Below are 19,713 nucleotides of genomic sequence, written 5' to 3' on the forward strand. Positions count from 1 at the left end.
TATCTGAGTCAAGTGGACAATTTTAGAAAACACCAGATTGTCTTTTAAAATACAAAAAGAAATAAGACATACAAAATATTTTTCAAAATTAACCTGAGAGATTAGATACCCTTTGTAGTACTGAAAAAAGTCTTTCCCCATTATCTACATTCTGTGTCCATGAGAGTTGATATAAAAGCCAAAATCTGGTAGAGCACTCAATTTTTTTAAAATTTACTTATTTGGTATTTTTTTTGGTAATTTTTTAAAAATTTACTTATTTGGTATTGCGCCAGGTATTAGTTGTGGCATGCAGGCTCCTTAGTTGTGGCATGTGAACTCTTAGTTGCGGCATGCATGTGGGATCTAGTTCCCTGACCAGGGATCGAACCCGGGCCCCCTGTGTTGCGAGCACAGAGTCTTAACCACTGTGCCACCAGGGAAGTCCCAAGCACTCAATTTTTATTGTGAGGTAGGGAAGAATCCTGTAGATGTCTAAGAGCCTAAGAAGCCTCAAGGGCTGTTAGTCCTCTTCTCAGACTACCAGGAAAACTATGAAAGTTTATGTTGATAAATATGCTGAAGGAGCAGTAACTCAAGACCCCAACATAGATTAAAGGTGAAAGGACAGATGATCATAAGTGATGTCAGTGGACCATGTGGAAAGGCCCAAAGAGGTGCTATACTGAGGTGCTATACAAGTCAATTTATGACTGTAGTTATCATCTTAAAAAAAAAAGAATATAAACATAAATGTAACTAGCAATAGTTAATTCATCATTTTATTTGCAGAACGTTACTCTTAATTTCTGTTATTCTCTAGGAGGGTTGCTTTATTTATTTAATAAATGTTGGATATTAGATGCAAGCTTCATTCAAAACTGAAATATCATCCATTTAAACTGTCACCAGAATTAGAGGCACGTATAACTTAATTTTTCATCCCTTATTTTACCCCCAGGGAAAACATTTAAATTAAATTTAGATTTGATCACAAAATATGTTTTTTCTTCCTCACTATATTAGCTGTGATATTCAGTCATAACCAAAAACAACAACAACAACCCTGAAAACTAGGCGCCACACAAATTAAAAGGAAATTAATTTTGTCCTGATTATAAGATAACTAAAATTTAGAATTATATAAATTATGCATTCTAAAGGCAAGATCTAAAGAACTTTTAATAACTATTCAGTGTTTCTACTTAAACAAATTAAAAATACTCTGTAACCATCTAGGTAAGAAGGAAAAAAACTATGTAAACTTATAGGCCTTTAAGAAGTTAGAGGATTTTAGAGAAACGGGAAAATGTATAGACTTAAAAATAATAGATGGAACATTATTAAAGCTATTGAGTGAGGATTTAGGTTTATCCTTCCTTCCCTGACCAAGCACAGCAGTGCTATTAAGGGAAGTAACACCTATTTAAAGGATGTTAAGAAAGTAAAATTTTGTTTCACACCACTAGCCTAACATTGCAGCCTGAGGTTGGTCAGATGACACCTTCTGTAATTACGGTGGCATGCTGGTCTGTATAGAGTCCCAAGAGAATTCTAGGCTCTGGGCTTAAAATCTTGGTTTCTCTTTGATATGGAGGGCTAGAGGATCCTCCCTACCCTTCCCCAAACCCTTCATCTCACCATTCCTCTTCCAAAAGGCAGGTTCAGCAAAAACCCATTAAACTTTTCTTTATTCTCTCCTTTAATCACCCTTATTTCTTGCAATTTCATGTTTATTTGTCATCTATTTTTTATTTTTATCATATTAATCTTTTTAACCTATGTTCTCTTTTATCCTTCTATTTCCCAATAATTTTAAGCCAACATTTAATTGTTTAGTAGTTATAGAATAGGCTCTGCATTTAAAAGAGGACGTCATTTCTCATGCATATCACCTGTAAAAATCACGTGACAGCTACGTCATGGGAACCTATTGAACTTTATAGTTCAGTTTCAATCACTAACCACTGTTAAATCTTATTTAGGCAGCATTTAGCTGTGTGTTAAGAGCTAATTGACTTTTTTTTTATGTCTTTGTATACTGCTTTCCAATGTATATGATCTTTTTAAATGTTAAAGTAGATGGATTAAAATTTGTTGTTGTCACTGTTTTATATGAAAACAGTGTCAATGCACATTTAAATAATGTTCCCAAATGGCAGCCAGTAGGAGCTTCGAACATGGAGAGAAGGTACACCACAGTAATGCTAAACAACAGCAACCACAACAGGCAACAACAAGGGAAACAAGCCCAAGTACTTAAAGCTACCTGAAGTAGCTTTGATTTGTGGAGACTGAGTATACACTCATTTGATTTGAATTTGAAAATGAATCATACTTTGAATCTGACCCCAGATTCTGGGGTCAGCCCATTCTGCCTTATCTTTGCACAAAGCTCCAGTATTCTAGAAGCAACAGAAGCATAGAAACTGAGAGTAACACAATGACTCACAATTTCTAGGGCTCCTTGTGCTGCTAGGCCGTTTCATTCAGACACAACAATCCTTTAGGGAAATGGGTATTGTTATCATGATCGCTCCTTTTCTAGAAACTACGGGTTGTCTATTAAATTCTGACACTTACAGAATCATTTCATGATTTTGGAGGGGACATACGTCCTCACGAGTGTGTCCTAGAGCATTCTTCCTTTCATTCCACAAGTGTGCTGGGATACAGGCACACATGGTACAGATGTGAACAAGACACCACAATCTCTGATTTTACAAAAGGATGCAAGGCTGACCCTCATCCCCTTGGAGGGAAACTGTTCCTTCTTTGCTGCAGAATCTAGTCGGAACCGTCTTGATTTATGCTTGCAAGTTTACTGTCAAGATTTTGAACCCTTTGAACCTGCTCAGTTTGTCTCTAATCCTGCTTCCATAAAACAAAGTTATTTTGATGGTTCATCCTTTTCTTCAAATAACTCACCTTAGAATGAATAATAATAGTAATAGTCACTGAAAATTAATTAGCACTTACTATATTCCAGGTATTGTACTAAATATCTCTCATGCACTTTCTCATTTAATCCTTAGAACAATTTATGAGGTATATACTGTCATAAATTGTTCCCTATTTTAAAAAAAGAGAAACTGAGGATTGGAAAGAATGCAAAACTTCACCAAGGTTATGCCTAGTAAGTGGTGAAAAATTGACTTCGAATCTGTCTGACTTCAAAGTTCCAATTTTTCTCCTTATTTTCTTATTCTCCACTCTCCGCTCTACTTTAGTTTAAAATTAGCACAGATGCTTTTTTCTGTCATGTGGATCATTAACTGAACTGTTTAATCTGGGATTTTTCATTACTCTGGGGACTATCACTTTCAGTTTTAGCTCTATCCCAGGCCATATTAACCAAATTTGTTGATTGGTTTTAATAAACACCTTTGGTTGTTTATTCACTTAATTAATTTGTGGCAAGGGTATTGTGCTGCCGTTTGGTCACCACCCATCATATCATCTGGCTTCTAGCTTCCAGCTTCTAGTGAAATACAACCTAATGCTTTTTTTCCTGTATTTTTCTCTTGAGGTGAGTGATGAACTCATCCAAATTGAACTTTTGATTCTAGGTTCTCTCTAGTTAATAAGGCAGTTCTCAACAAATTGGCATCTGCCCTGTTAATGACTTACTTGTACAACTGCATCCATTTTACCATTCAAGGCTGCCACGTTCTCCCCCACCATCGATGTCCTGCCTTCCCATGGTGACAGCCACCAAGGCGTATGTTCAACTTGTGTCTAATTTCCTGAGGAGGGAGTGGGGACAGGGATTCTGACAACACCTGAAGAGAATAGAAATAAAAGAGTATTTACTTCTGTAATGGTGACTAAACATTAGAGCTAAATTACTGTTACTTTTTTATAACTAGGTTATTATGACTTATCACTAAATTTGTTTTCTATTTCGAATTCTCCACAATGTGAAGGTCTTTATTCTTGAAGTTCCTCAGGCTCTTACAGCACAGGAAATAAGAACAAAATGCTTGATTTTAAGATGCTTTGTAGTGCATTAATCAGCCCTTTTCAAATTTGCTTTAAGCAAAGAGAATTCTTTTGGTGATACTATTTTACCACAAGTTATGCTTGCCATGACTTCCAATGTTTACATACGGAGAATAAAAAGATGACTTGCCACTCTCCTAGATGCCGCATTTTGCCCATCCACGCATTTACCACAGTGCATTTATCAAAAATAAATACCACGCATCTATCAAAAATAAATACAATTTAACAGCTCAGAAAGTTGATCTTATTTGAAAGAGCTTTTATAATGTTCTAAATGACATTGGACATGGGACGTGTCTGCAGTCATCGGTTATTTCTGCCTGCCCAGAATCATTTCCACTTCTTTGGGTAAACGATGTCCAGATTTTCCTTTGGAATAGTATACCTGAACCTTTCTCGGTGGGCATGGTCTGCATCAACGTGAGACCCTGGCTCTACCGCCTCTTTCCAGTTCAAGGCTTGATCATGCGACCGGGGCCTAATTAATCAGAGTTGCTGTGATTGGTTCAGGAGTGAGTATGTGATCCTCTCCAGGCCAATGAGAGTAAGCCTTGGGTCTTTTCTAAAACAGGGGAGAAAAATATGTCTTCTTTCTGCCCAGTTTACTAAGCCCTTAAGATGTACCTTCCGAGTTGCTTCTGGCCACCTTTGCTAATACTCCCCGAGCTCATTTTCTCAGAGGAAAGCAGGGCCAAGAGATGGAGAGTGACTTGTGATGATGTTGTTTAAACACCTGAGGTCAAGTGTGCTTCTAAACTCTGCTCTACCCATAGCTTCTTTACTTACATTGAGTAAAAAAAAAAAATCCCTTTTTCATTTAAGCTAATTTGAATTGGGATTCTGTCACTTGCAACCAAAATAATTCTGACTAATGCAGAGAGTAAAGGTAGAGGGAATCAGGAGAAGTACATGATAGAGTTAACTTGTTCTCCAGGAAATGATAGCCTGCTTGGAAAGGAGAGGGAGGCAGCACATGTAAAAATAAACAGATAGTTAAATGTCAAATTATATGGTGTAGACTCTAAATGCTATATAACAGTAGCAAACACAGAGATCAACTTTCTCTGAAGTCCCTGGGAGAGGAGGTAATGGAGAAGGTAGAAACTGAGTCAGCCTTAAAGGGTAGGTAGGAATTTGAATAAGGGAGAAGGTCAAGGGAGAGAATTCCAGGTAGGAAAAGCCTGAAGGCAAAACACTGAACTGCAAAGGGTGCATTGTTGAGAGTAGGGGATAATAAGGAGGTCAGGCAGATTGGAGTGGAGGTGTGGTGTTAGAGGTCACCGACAGCAAAGCTGCAGACCAGGTGTTGGGACTGGGACCAGGTGTTGTTGGCCTTGAATACTGAGCAGAAAATTTGTAATTTTGGCGGGGCAGGCATTAGGGAACCACTATATAAATTTGAATGGGTGATTAAATATTAAACAGGAACATTTATCGGGCAATGTTGTGAATGATGGGTAGATTTGGGAATATGGGAGAGACTGAAGTCAGTGTGACTAGGTGTGTAGCCCCGGTAGTGGTTAAATGTTACAGACCTGCCAATTAATTATTATGAGGAGGTCTTTCACTGCCTTGGTTAAAGTTGTTCGTAGGTATTTTATTCTTTTTTATAAGATTATAAATGGGATCGTTTTCTTAATTTCTCTTACTGATAGTTCATTATTAGTGTATAGAAATGCAACAGATTTTTGGATATTGATTTTGTATTCTACAACTTTACTGAATTTGTTTATTAGTTCTAACAGTTATTTGATGGAGTCTTTAGGGTTTTCTGTATGTAATATTAAGTCATCTGCAAATAGTGACAGTTTTACTACTTCCTTTGCAGTTTGGATGCCTTTCTTTCTTTTTCTTGACTAATTTCTCTGGCTAGAACTTCCAATACTATGTCAAATCAAAGCAGTGGGAATGGGTATCCTTGTCTTGCTCCTGATTTTGGAGGAAAAGCTTTCAGCTTTTCACTTTGGTGTATGATGTTAACTGTGGGCTTGTCTCTTGATTTATTTAAAAATAATTTTGGCTCACAAGAATGATGAGATGAAAAAAGTAAAGCATAATTAAGTTCTTTTTGAAGTCCTCTGTCAACAGTATAGTAACTACGCATTTAAAAAGCCAACTGAAATAAGATATAAGAAAATATTAACACATCAAGCATTTGTACAAAATCAGGATGTTCTAAGTCTTATTAACTAGTTGGCTTTTTTTAAAAAATTAATTAATTTATTTATTTTGGGCTGCTTTGGGTCTTTGTTGCCGCACACGGGCTTTCTCTAGCTGTGGCGAGTCGTGGCTACTCTTTGTTGTGGTGCGCGGGCTGCTCACTGTGGTGGCCTCTCTTGTTTCAGAGCACGGGCTCTAGGCGTGTGGGCTTCAGTAGTTCCGGCACGGGAGCTCAGTAGTTGTGGCTCGCGGGCTTTAGAGCGCAGGATCAGTAGTTGTGGCACACGAGCCTAGTTGCTCCACAACATGTGGGATCTTCCCCGACCAGGGCTCGAACCCGTGTCCCCTGCACTGACAGGTGGATTCTTAACCACTGCACCATCAGGGAAGTCCCAATATTTTATTTATTTATTTATTTGGCTGCATCGGGTCTTTAGTTGTGGTGTGTGGGCTCCAGAGCACGCAGGCTTAGTTGCCCTGTGGCATGTGGGATCTTAGTTCCCGACCAGGACTCAAACCCAGATCCCCTGCATTTGAAGGCGGATTTGTAACCACTGGACCACCAGGGAAGTCCCAATACATTGTTAAAAGCAGGTTTAACTGTTACCTCTGAAATGTCTCCTATCCATCCCTGCCTTTCAATTTCCACCAATCCTGTTCAAGTTCAGACCCTCATACCTCTGCCCTGGGTTATTGAATTGGGTTCCTCCTTATTTCCTTGCCTTCTTTTTGTTTCTCTTTCCAATTCAACTCATGTATTGCTGCCAGATAATCTTCCTAAACTACAGCTCAGATCATACCAATTCCCTGCTACAAAAAGTTAACAATTTCCCATTGCCTTCCAAAAGCTTTAATGGAGTTTTCAAGGTCATCCAAAGGTATATCCTCCACTTCCCTCCGCAGCCTTATTTCTCAGCACATCTTGCTTGCATGGCATACTCCATCAAATCAGATTATGCTTTCCTCCTTGGACAAGAGCATAGCTTTTCTGCCTGTCTGCCTTTACTCACACAATCCCTTTACCTGGGATACCCACCACACTAATCTATACCTGCTAAAATTCCCCCATTTCCTTACAGACCTGACACTAAAAAACGTTTTATTTCCAAATTGTTTATCTCTAAAGCCTGTACTTTCTCTCTCCTCAGGGTTCTCACAGCTTTCTATTCTAACCTCTTAGAGCACATGTCACATTTAGTCTCATACACAATAGCTGAATATCTCTCTTCCCCCAGCTTGACAATGAGCAATTTGAGGGACCCGATCTTATTCATGTTTTATCCTCCACAGCACCAGTATAAACTTTACTTTTACTTTTGTCAATATTATGCATGCAGGGACTTCCCTGGTGGTGCAGTGATTAAGAATCTGCCTGCCAACGCAGGGGACACGGGTTCCATCCCTGGTCCAGGATGATCCCACATGCCTCAGAGCAACTAAGCCCATGTGCCACAACTACTGAGCCTGCATTCTAGAGCCCGCAAGCCACAACTACTGAGCCCACACGCCACAACTACTGAAGTCCGCGTGCAACTAGAGCCTGTGCTCCGCAACAAGGAAAGCCACCGCAATGAGAAGCCCGCGCACCAAAACGAAGAGTAGCTCCTGCTCACAGCAACTAGAGAAAGCCCATGCACAGCAATGAAGACCCAATGCAGTCAAAAATTAATTAATTAATTAATTAAAAAAATATTTATACACGCATATAGTTGAAAGAGCCAACTAGTTCTATAAGGCTTATTAGGAAAATTAGTTCTCTTCCACTAATTCCCCTGTTATCTAGTAATTTTGCTATTTATCTCTATTTATGTAAATAATAAACTTATACTACTATTTTATGATTTTTTTAGTTTTAGACACTATAATTGGAACTCCATTATGGAGGACAAAGATTTAGATCTCTGTCACCCTGACTCCTGTGTTCCCACAACATCCTTGCATCCTTCCCATCCCTCCATCCTCCCAATGCAGTTACATTGTAATTTTTGTTAGATCCATATTATACATAAATGTATATAATACATAATTATATAATATATGTAATATAATATATGTATTATGCAAATACTATTCACAGTCAAGCCATATAGGGAAATTATTATTACTTTTTCTTTTCTGTATCACTCTTTAGTTTCTTTAGGATTAATCATTGTATAGTTTCTTTTGCTTGCTTTCTCTATATTTTCACTAATTCAACTCCAAGGTCTCCACTAATTGTCTAAATCTCTTAACACATTTGACATGCAACAGGTGTTCCATAAATTTAATCTTCTTAAGAATCCTTCCCTGAACTTTCTGGCTTGTTGCCATCTATCCTTGATAGCTAGGCATTATCTTGGACTATTTCTTCATCATCATTCTGAGGATTCTGTTTGCCTCTCTATTGTGTTGGACCCTTTGTTTCCTGTACTCTATATCTTGCATGTTTGTGATTTCCCCCTTTGTTTTAATGAAGTACATCCTCTCATAGTTTCCTGAGAAAGAATGCATGGAAGGTGAATCTTTGAGACCCCACATGAATGAAAATGTCTTTACTTGACCTTTCCACTTGATTGATAGTTTAGTTGGATCTAGAATTATCACTTGGAAATAATTTTCCCTCAAAAATTTGAAGGCATTTCTCCATTATCTTCTAGATTTCAGTGTTGCTATTGAGAAGTTTAAATCTGTTCTGGTTCTTGATTCTTTGTATGTGACCTGTTTTTTTCTCTCCAATAGCTTGTAGAATCCTCTCTTTACCCCTAATTTTAATAAATTTCACAATGGTATGCTTTGGGGTGAGTATTTTTATTCACAGTGCTGGGCCTTTTCAATTAAAAATTTTGTATTATTCATTTCTAGAAAAAAATTTTAATTATTTCTTTGATGATTTCTGTCATTCCATTTTCTCTGTTGTCTTTCTGGAACTCGTATTAGATGTGTATGTTGGATGTCTAGGGCTGGTGCTCTAGTTTTCTTAACTTTCCTTTCCAATTTTTCATTTCTGGCTTTTTTGCTCTACTTTCTGGAAGAGTTTCTAAATTTTGTTTTTCAATTTTTCTATTTAGGTTTTCATTTATACCATCACATTTTCATTTTCCAAGAGCTCTCTTTTTATCATCCTGTTCTTTTATATATTCAATATATTCTCTTATCTCTCTGAAGCTATTAATTCTTTGACATTTTCATCTCCATGCATAGTTCTGTTTTCTCCAAGTTTCTTTTTTAGTTTATTTGTTTTGGTTTTTATCTTTCATGTCAGAGACTCTTCTCTAATATCTGGTGGTCCTTAGTTATGAATTCAGATTTAAGAGAAGAGCACTAAGAAGCTGGCAGGAGTCTGAGCACACGGGTAGTGCTTCAGTGTAGGATGATCTGACTAGGTCAATCATTTGAGGGGTCTCTCCATCAATACCTTTATGTTTTTCCTCTTGGAGAGGTTTGCTTTCCCCAGAGAAGATCTTCTAATCACCTTCCTAGAGGGTAATGTCCAGATGCCAGAGTTCTCTGAGCTCAATGAGAAAAGAGGGCTTATAGCATTCAGCATGCAATTTACAGATGTTCACTTAATACCTCTGTCTTCAGAATAATTCCCTCACCTACAGCTGTACCTGGTTTGCCTAAGGCCTGGGACTTTCTATTTTACCCTCTTCAAAGAATAAACCTACACTATTTTGCCAGGTGAGAGAAGACAGTCATCCAGCCATGTGGAATTGAGGAAGACATCTAAGAATTTAACTGCTTCATGAAGTTTCAACTTAGCTTCCTATTTCGAGCCCCAACTTCCAGCCATTCCTGATGCCACCAATTCCCAAGTCTTTTGGAAGGTCTTTGTAAATTGAGTTACTTCTAGGTTTTCCCCACTGCCAGTTTAGGAATTAGCTTTCTCAGATCTGCTAGGTTAGGTGCCAAACATCCATCTGTTTCCAGCTTCCAGAGTTTTATTCCTGTTGTTTCCTTTCTGGTCCTTTATGTCCTAATGCATTTCTAGCTTCAAAAAAATCCCTTTATTGTTCTTTTAATAGAGTTTCAATAAGATGCAAAAATAAATGAATGAGCTGAATTTGTCACTTTCACCAATAAGCTGACTTGGTTTGAAATATTCTATTCTTTCTAAAACTATATTGTTTTGTTTTATCTTGTTTTTGCACATAACTGAATGTTGTATTTGGGATTATTTTCCAGCAGTGAACATGCTTCAGTTCATGGTATAGGATAAATTGGTAACCTAACACTATGCCTTTAGATTGGGTTTAGTCAGAAATTTGGGGACCAAACTGCAACAAAGAAGGGAACACACATCTGGCCCGAGTCCTAAATATATATTTCTAAACTTCCTTAACCTCCAAACCCTAGGACGCATCTGATTAGGTGTGGCTCTAGCTATTCCAAATAAGAAGCTGGTTGTTAAAATCTAGTTAAATCTAGTTAAAATCTCATGGATCACTGGGTATAGCAGCAGAGTGGGATTAGTGAGTGAGGGGACATTTACTTGGCATTTCACATTCTTAGCTGCTTTTTTTTTTGGCTATGAGTATATATTGCATTTACAAAAATAAGTTCTAATTTCTCCAGATCATTTATTCATTTATAAATATTTTTGAGGGCCAGCTGTGTGCCAGGAACTTGGTAACAAAACAGGTAAAAAGCTCATTCCCTTGGGGAGTTTATATTCTAGTGGATAACAAACACTTACGTAGCACTAATTATGAGTCATGCACTATTTCAGCCCTTTAAACATAGTACTTTATTTAATGAAACCCCACTTTTTTATACAGCTTTACTAAGCTATAATCCACATACATACAATTTACCCACTTAAAGTGTTCAGCTCAATGGCTTTTAATATATTTAGAGTTGTGAATCCATCATCACAATCCATTTTAGAACATCTTCATCACTCCATAAACTGTACACCCCCTATCTGTCATTCCCTAGTCTTTTTTTATCCCACCAGCCCTAAGGCAATCACTAATATACTGTATGTCCTATAGAGTTGCCTGTTCTAGACATTTCATATAAATGGAGTCATAAATATACGGTTCTTTGTGACTGGCTCCTTTCACTTCATATAATGTTTTTGAGGTTCATCCATGTTGTAGCATATATCAGTACTTAATTCCTTTTTATTGCCAAATAATATTCTATTGTATGGTTATGCCTCATCTTGTTTATCCATTCATCAGTTCATGGACACTTGGTTGGATTGCTTCTACTTTTTGTCTACTATGAATAATGCTGTCATGAACTTTCATATAAAAGTTTTTATGCAGATGTACATTTTCATTTCTCTTTGGTATATATCTGGGAGTAGAATTGCTAGGTCATATGGTAATTCTATCTTTAAATATCTGAAGAACTCCCAGACTGTTTTCCAAAATGGTTGTACCATTTTACATTCTCACCAGCAGTATAATTTCTCCACATCCTTACCAACACTTGTTATTGTCCATCTTTTTAATTATAGCCATGTTAGTGGATGTAAAGTAGTATCGTATGTGGTTTTGATTTGCATTTTTATGATGGCAAATGATACTGAATATCTTTTCATGTGCTTTTTGCCCATTTGTATATCTTCTCTGGAGAAATGTCTGTTCAAATCATCAGCCAATTTTTCAATGGGTTATTTATCTTTTTGTTATTGAGTTGTAAGAATTCTTTATCTATTTTAGATACAAGTCCCTTATCAGATATATAATTTGTACATATTTTTTCCCATTCTGTGGGGTTTTTTCACTTTCTTGATTTTGTCCTTTGAAGAAAAAAAGTTTTTACTTTTGATGAACTCCAATTTAGCTATTTTTCCTTTTGTTTCTTGTGCTTTTGCTGTAATCCATCCCCATTTTAAAGGTAGGAAAACTGGAGCTCAAATTTGCCTAATGTCATAGAATGAGTAAGTATGGGAGCTGGAATTCAAACCCAAGAAGTCTGGTTCCAAGATTCTATACACTTAATTGCTTCACTATGTTGCCTATTATGAGTATGATTTCTCCCAGTTTATTTCATAATTTTAGAGATAACTACTTTAATTGGAATTCTAAAATTCTGTTTATGTCTTGTAGATGTCTACTGTAAGGAAGTCATCATGAATGAAATAACAAGACATTCTTGTTTTATCTTTTCAAGTTGTTTTTATCATAAGAGCAATTTAATTCTCATCAGAGTTTGTGATAAAAAAGTAAAATTAAATGTGACGGCTGCTGAATATTTCAGTTTGCTATAATTTATAATTTGTTTATTATATAGATAGATAAGCATGACCCAACTCTACTTATTTGTCCAGCCTTATCTCCTGCTAACCTCCAACCACATTAATTGCCTTCTCTATTCCTAAAGTAATCTGTTCCTGCTACCCTTACCTTTAACTCCTATACGCTTCAGGCCTCAGCCTAAATTATCAATTTCTCAAGAAATTTGTCACTGCTTCTCTAAGTTAGACTTTCCTAATATATGCTTTCATAGCTCTCTATATTTTTCTTTGATGACACATACTATAATTGTAATCATGTTTTTCTTTGTATGTCTGTCTCCACCAGCACATTTAAACTTGACAGGCATCTTAATTACTTGTGCACCATTTTATCCCCAACAACTAAAAAAGGGCCTTGCACATAGTGACCACTTTGTTTTTATTTGTTAATCAACTATATGCACACAACTAATAACTTTAAAGCTAATAAGCCAAATTATTGGCCTGACTCTGCCAACTGGGAAATGGAAAATTGAGCAAATTTATTTACAGACCACTAAAATAATAGTATATTAAAGGTAGTTTTTAAAAAAGGTAATAGCCCAGTGATTGAAAGTGTATTTGTTTATATATGTTCTGCCAATCAAGAATTGGGCATCTTAAGGAATTAACAAAATGATGTTTTCTGAAACTGGAATGGACAATCTACCTCCTTTGCCTCAGATTCCATCCCGCTTTCAATGTTCACTTGCTGTCCCATTTTCTTCACAAAGTCTTCTTTTATGACTGAAACTCCCTATGACTTTTCCCCCTTCACTGAATTTCTGTTGCAGTTAAAGTCTAAGGTCTCCAAGTCAGCACTGGATCATATATAATGCCTTGTACTGTTCACAATTGTTTTCTTTTAATTTAAATATTTATTTATTTGGTTGGTTGGTTGTGCCAAGTCCTTAGTTGTGGCATGCGAACTCTTAGTTACAGCATGCATGTGGGATCTAGTTCCCTGGCCAGGGATTGAATCCGGGATGCCAGCTTTGGGAGCATGGAGTCTTAACCACTGTGCCACCAGGGAAGTCCCCCACAGTTGTTTTCAATGTTAGTCTTATCACACTTTATTAGATTGTAAATCCATTGAAGAGAGGAACCATACTTTTATTCATCTTCTATACCCCACAGTGCCTATAGCAGTGCTGAAAACATGCTGTCTATACAATCAACACACATTCGTTTGTTTGTAGGCAAAAACAATGAGTTAATCTAACAGTATTGGTCCATATCAATCAAAGATGTATACATAGCAAAAGTTGTATTGATAATTCCTGGGAACAGTGGAAAATCTCACTTTGTGGCTACTGGGTTTGTTTAAACCCTTTTAGTACAGAGTTTGTCCTCTAACAAAATTCGGGCTGGATCATCAGTGACAGGGAGGGATAGGGAGTTTCCTTTCTTCCTTTTCAACTTTTTTAGGGTTTTGCCATAAAACAGGCTAAAACATAATTAGAACTATCCATACTCTGGGATCAGCTTCTCTTTGAGAAAGACAATTTAATTGAATGTCAGAAAAGCAGCTGCTTTGTACTTGTGGGGAATGTATTTAATTAATCTGAAGCCAAGCAAATAGAAACAAAACCAGGCTTCCATTTTATTATTGAGTAAGGCCCATTTGATCTCCAAATAGATTTGGGGCATGACATGTACTTGTCCTGCTGATTTGATAAGCTTCTCCCTGATCCACTGGAATGTTGGTAGGTTCAAGCAGTGTCTTATGAGCAAAGGCAGCCTAGCTTACCACGGACCCCTAGACAATACTGCCAAGAGGGAATTGCTAGCCATACAAGCTGAGAAAGAGGGAGTTCTGAAGGTAGAAAGAAGGTGAAAGGCTGGGTTCCTTTTACAATCTTTTAGGCTGATTATTTCCCCCTATTCCACGCAACTAGTCTTTTGTGAGTCATTCAAAAGTATTTCTTGAGAAACTATCATGTGTCTAAGGTAACTCAGAAGAAAAGTAAGAATTAGTTCTAGCGTTCTAGGAGCTTGCAATCTGTTTAGGGTGATAAGATATACACATGGGCCAGGTAAGTAACAATAGATGATATAATTTGATTACATACTGATCAGAAAAAGGCAAAATCACTGAATGGGAGTTGTCAGGGAAGACTTTGCAGGGTGGCTGGAAACCCTACTGAAATTTGAAAGAGATATATACAGTGATATTTTCATAGCTAGGTCATTAACAGGTAACTTACCCTCCCCCCAAATTTAATTTACCTCAGATGCCTAGTTACTTGATTTACAGAAACCAATTTAAGAGCCAGGGAAGACTGGAGTATGTAGGATTTTTTACCAAGGGTCTAGCTGCAGAAACCAAGGCAAGTCTAGATTGTTTTTACCTATGATTACTGATAGTGCAAAGCAAAGTTTCAATAGGAAGAAATAATTGCAGTTGCAAACTTAAAGAACATGTTCATTTTCTTCCTCAGGTAATCCAAACCAAATTGTAGTTATGGGTAAATCTGTATGATACTAGAACACTGAAATTGTGCCAAGTACATAATTGAAGCCCAATAATTTTTTTGGTATTAATTTTATAGTCTCTTGATTCTCTAGTGTTTCTCCAAAGATACTGCCTTAGAGACAATTTTTTTGTGCTTAAATTTATCTATTAAATGGGCTCTGTTTGATATATGGTGGAAAATTACCTGATTAAAATAATAGTTAAGTCTGAGAAAAGTTATCTTTCAATTAAATGAGGCCTGAATGTTTATTTGTGAGTTTGCCATCTGATAATTGCCGGAGAGTTTTTTTTTACATAAAAGAGACCAAAAAAAAAAAAAGATGCCAAGTCACGTTTGTTTGTTTCAAGAATCTGCAAACACTCACTTTTATGGTAGAAAAAATTCACCCTACACTGAGATGTCATAGCCTCTGAGGTTTTGTAAGACCCCTGCTGATTGACCCTACCCTTGACCTTAGCTCCAAAGCCCAACTCCATTCTGGCATGTTGATGTAGAGAATTTATTTATGTTAACAATAGGGAGTCAGAATTCCAGGAATATTCTTACAAAAAGCTCCAAGATGTATTTACCAAATCTTCAAGCCTACATGACTGGGAGGCCTCCACTAACACACAAAGTGGATTCTAGTGAATGGTTGCTATCAAGGGCTATGTGGATGTGGTTCAGCTCTAAGCAGTAGGACCTATAGGGGTGTGAGAGAGTTCCACTAGAAATGGCCTTTTTGATCATCAAGGAAAAAAATGAAAATAGGAGATAATAGCAGATTTAATAGCAGATTCTTTTTGATAAAGTAGGGGGGGTGCAATCCTATAAGTAATTCAGGTAACATTTATCAAAGCAGGGAGGCAGTCTTAGGGCCAATTCTCCATTTGACCTACCTGCCTCTATCTGATGATTCCTATTCTTTCTCATGAATCCTGCTGATTTTATAGGATTGTAAAGTGCAATTTACTATGCATTTTTACTTTTTAAAACACTTTACTTTTTAAATTTGAATTGAACAACATGCTCATTAAACATTTGTAAAATGCTAAAAAATACAAAAGGGAAAAATTAAAATTACCCATATGATGCTGGCTAAACACATCTACTAGTAATAATTTAGTAAATTAGTTTTCTTGGTGGGGGGAGGGGCAATCCCTTTTTATATACAATTTTCTCATGCTTTTAAAATATACTACTTTTTATAAAAATTTTCCTTATTATTCAATACATTTTCCTAAGATTTTATTATAAAAATTGTGAAGCATAAGAAGAGTCAAAAACATTTTACTATGAACACCCATGTTCTCATTGCTTAGATTCATAAATATTATAGTTAATATTTTACTATAGGGACTTCTGGGGCTGCACAGTGGTTAAGACTCTGTGCTCCCAATGCAGGGGGCCCAGGTTCGATCCCTGGTCTGGGAGCTAGATCCCACATGCATACTGCAACTAAGAGTTCACATGCCACAACTAAGGAGCCTGCCTGCTGCAACTAAGGAGGACATGTGCCTCAATTAAGGAGGCTGTGAGCCACAACTAAGGAGTCTGCTGGCTGCAACTAAGGAGCACACCTGCTGCAATTAACCTGGTGCAACCAAATAAATAGATAATAAATAAAATATTTTAAAACTATTAATATTAATATTTAATATTAAAATATTAAAATATAAAATATTTTAATATATTTTAAAATATTAAAAAAATAAATAAAATATTTTAAAAATATATGCTTTGTCGCATATCTAGCTCTCTATTCATCCATCAATCATCTTATTTTTGATGTATTTCAAAGTAAGCTTATAGATATTAATTTCATGAACAGTCCTTGGAGTGAAATATTATTTTCTTTTAAATTATTTCCCTATTATTGACTGCTCAATTCTCATTTTCCACTATTTTATATAAGACTTCATAGGAAGGATACACTTCTGTGGTTTAATAGTAGTTTCTGGCTGGAGTAGAAGAGTAAGACTGAGAAGATAGATACGGACCATATTGTGGAAGGCTTTGAATGCCAAGGAAATTATAGCAAAATGTAGTGTAACAGCTGTATTCTTGGAAACAAATAGATCAGACAATTATTAGGTAATTGACCCTGGGAAAAAGTATTAAACGTCTCTGAGGCTCTGTTTCCTCATCTGTCAAGTGACAAGAGTATTATTTGTCTTATGGGTAGTTGTGAGGGTTAAGTAACATGTATGCACTCTATCTGTATTTCATGAACAGAAGATTTCCCAAAACAATAGTTTCATGAAAATTTCAGAAAAGGACTTCCCTGGTGGCGCAGTGGTTGAGAGTCCGCCTGCCGATGCAGGGGACGCGGGTTCGGGCCCCGGTCTGGGAGGATCCCACATGCCGCAGAGCGGCTGGGCCCGTGAGCCATGGCCTCTGGGCCTGCGCGTCCGGAGCCTGTGCTCTGCAATGGGAGAGGCCACGGCAGTGACAGGCCCGCGTACCGCAAAAAGAAAAAAAAAAAAAATTCCTTGGAGGCTTTACAGTAATAGTACAGAAACATGATCAGACCTGGATTGTAAGTAGCTTAATCTTGTAGAATTATGTGTGATGGATAAGAGTAAGGGAGAAAAAGTTACAGAGAGGTAGATTTGATTCAATTTAACATTTACTGAGTATGTATGAAATGCAGAGCACTATGCTAGATGCCTTGGAAATACAGAGCAGAGTGAGATCTTGACAGTTACCGTAAAGGCTTGTAATGGATAAAACAATTATGCAAACGATCTATGAAACTGAGCAGAATTCATCTATCCATCCAATGAATATTTATTTTTCTCTTGTCCTACACCAGGCATAGTTCTAGGCGCTGAAGACAAAGCATGGAAAAAACCAGACAAAAATCCTTGCCCTCATTAGCACACATTCTAGTGGAGAAGACCTATAATGTACAAATAAATAATAAAATACAGATAATAAGTACTTGAAGAAAAGCAAAGCAATGTGAAGGGATAAAGCCATGTAAATAGCAGTGATGAGGGTGCTATTTTAGATAGCTTCTGAGAATGTGCTGTTTAAGCAGAGAACTGAAAAACTTTTAAGAAGTAAAATGTGTTACTTTCTGAGGGAACAGATTTCTAGGTAGAGTCAGCTGAAATGGCAAAGACCAGAGGCAGGAGTGGGCTTGGAGGAACACCAGGGAGGGGAATAAATGTGATTGGAATGGAGAGAGAAAGAGGGAACGTGGTAGGAAGTCAGGTTGGAGAGATCGGCCGGGCTCAGGTAGGGCCATTGAGGCCTTGGTAAGGAGATTGGCTCTTATTCTGAGTAAGTGGGGAACCAGTTGGGGGTTTTGATAGGGGAGTGATGTGATCTGTCTCAAATTTTAAAAGATGATCCCCTTGACAGCTCTGTGGAGTACAGCCTGGAGAGGGGGCTGTCGCGGGGAGAGGGCAAGTCAGTGAAAACTAGGAGGCTGCTGCAAATGTCCAGGGTCTCAGAACAAGGTGGTAACAGTGCAGAGAGTAAGAAGTGGTCAGACTTGGGCATATTATTAAGGCAGGGTCAAGAATATTTCTTGACAGATTGAATGAGCGGTGTGAAAGAATGAGAAAAGTCAAGGATGACTCCAGATCTTGACATGGGGTGACACGAGTGCCTTAATTAATAGAAAAATGAGCAAAGAGTTATGGTAGCACATAGGACAAGCAGTTACTTTTGACTGGGGTTATGGAGAAAGAGTAGATGAGCACTGAAGCGTGAATAGCCTTGCTGTACTAAACAGGTACCCAGGGTGCAAAATTTAGGGAGGCTCTCACTCCCAGGGTGGTGGAAATGCAGGGTTGGCACCTGAAAGTGATGCTTCCTTACACTTTGTACCCTAGGGCCTTGTTTGCCTCACCCTTAGTGCCGGCTCTGGTACTCGAAGAAGAGGTAAATGAGCACTTAGGCTGAAGAAATGGCAGGAGCAAAGACAGGAGACATAAGAGGCTTGCTAAAAGATGGCTAAAATTCTCTGGACAAGAAGAGTTAAAAGTGTTGGGAAACCAGAGAAGCTTCTAGGCTGTTATGCCTAGGCAGCTCCCTATCCTCTCCTGTTTTTGTGTGTGGGAGGGGCGGAGGCCCCAAGGGTAGCCTTCTTGTCTTTCCTTTTTTATGTTGCCATTGTCCTTGCATTCTTTGTCATTTTCTTTAACAAGACTGGCTTTAGAGTCTTGGAATTTCCATAAATTCCTTCTTCCTCAGATGCCCAAAGGCAAACAACCTGTTCCTTAGGTTTTTTTTTTTTTTTTAATAAATTTATTTATTTATTTAGGGCTGCATTGGGTCTTCGTTGCTGTGCGTGGGCTTTCTCTAGTTGCGGCGAGTGGGGGCTACTCTTCGTTGCGGTGCGCAGACTTCTCATTGTGGTGACTTCTCTTGCTGCGGAGCACGGGCTCTAGGCGCCAGGCTTTAATAGCTGCGGCATGTGGACTCAATAGTTGTGGTGCACGGGCTTAGTTGCTCTATGGCATGTGGGATCTTCCCGGACCAGAGATCGAACCTGTGTCCTCTGCATTGGCAGGCAGATTCTTAATCACTGCGCCACCAGGGAAGTCCCTGTTCCTTACGTTTTATGGAGTTTACTGTTAATCACTAAAGAATCTAATAAATATAGAGAAATCACAAAGCTAAAAATTCCTAATATACAGAATATGAAAAAAGCTCATACAACTTAATACCAAAAAAATGAACAATCCAATTTTAAAATGTGCAAGGGATCTGAGTATAAACATTTTCCCCAAGAATACATACAGATTGCCAAAAGGTACATGAAAAGATGCTCAACATCACTAATCAGGGGAATGAAAATCAAAACCACAATGAGATACTACCTCACACCTGTTAGAATGGCTATTATCAAAAAAGATAAGAGATAACAAATGCTGGCATGGATGTGGAGAT

General features: G+C 37.6%; 1 non-coding gene and 1 pseudogene across 1 annotated transcript; both read right to left on the reverse strand.

Moving 5' to 3' along the window:
* LOC132436597 (proteolipid protein 2 pseudogene) overlaps window positions 1-19,713 on the reverse strand; it is a 106,329-nt pseudogene that overhangs the window by 69,792 nt on the left and 16,824 nt on the right.
* Window positions 350-422, reverse strand: TRNAA-CGC (transfer RNA alanine (anticodon CGC)). The gene has a single exon. It is a non-coding gene; the product is annotated as a tRNA-Ala (tRNA).

Source organism: Delphinus delphis, chromosome 13 (genome assembly GCF_949987515.2).
Source record: "Delphinus delphis chromosome 13, mDelDel1.2, whole genome shotgun sequence".
NCBI lineage: Eukaryota > Metazoa > Chordata > Mammalia > Artiodactyla > Delphinidae > Delphinus > Delphinus delphis.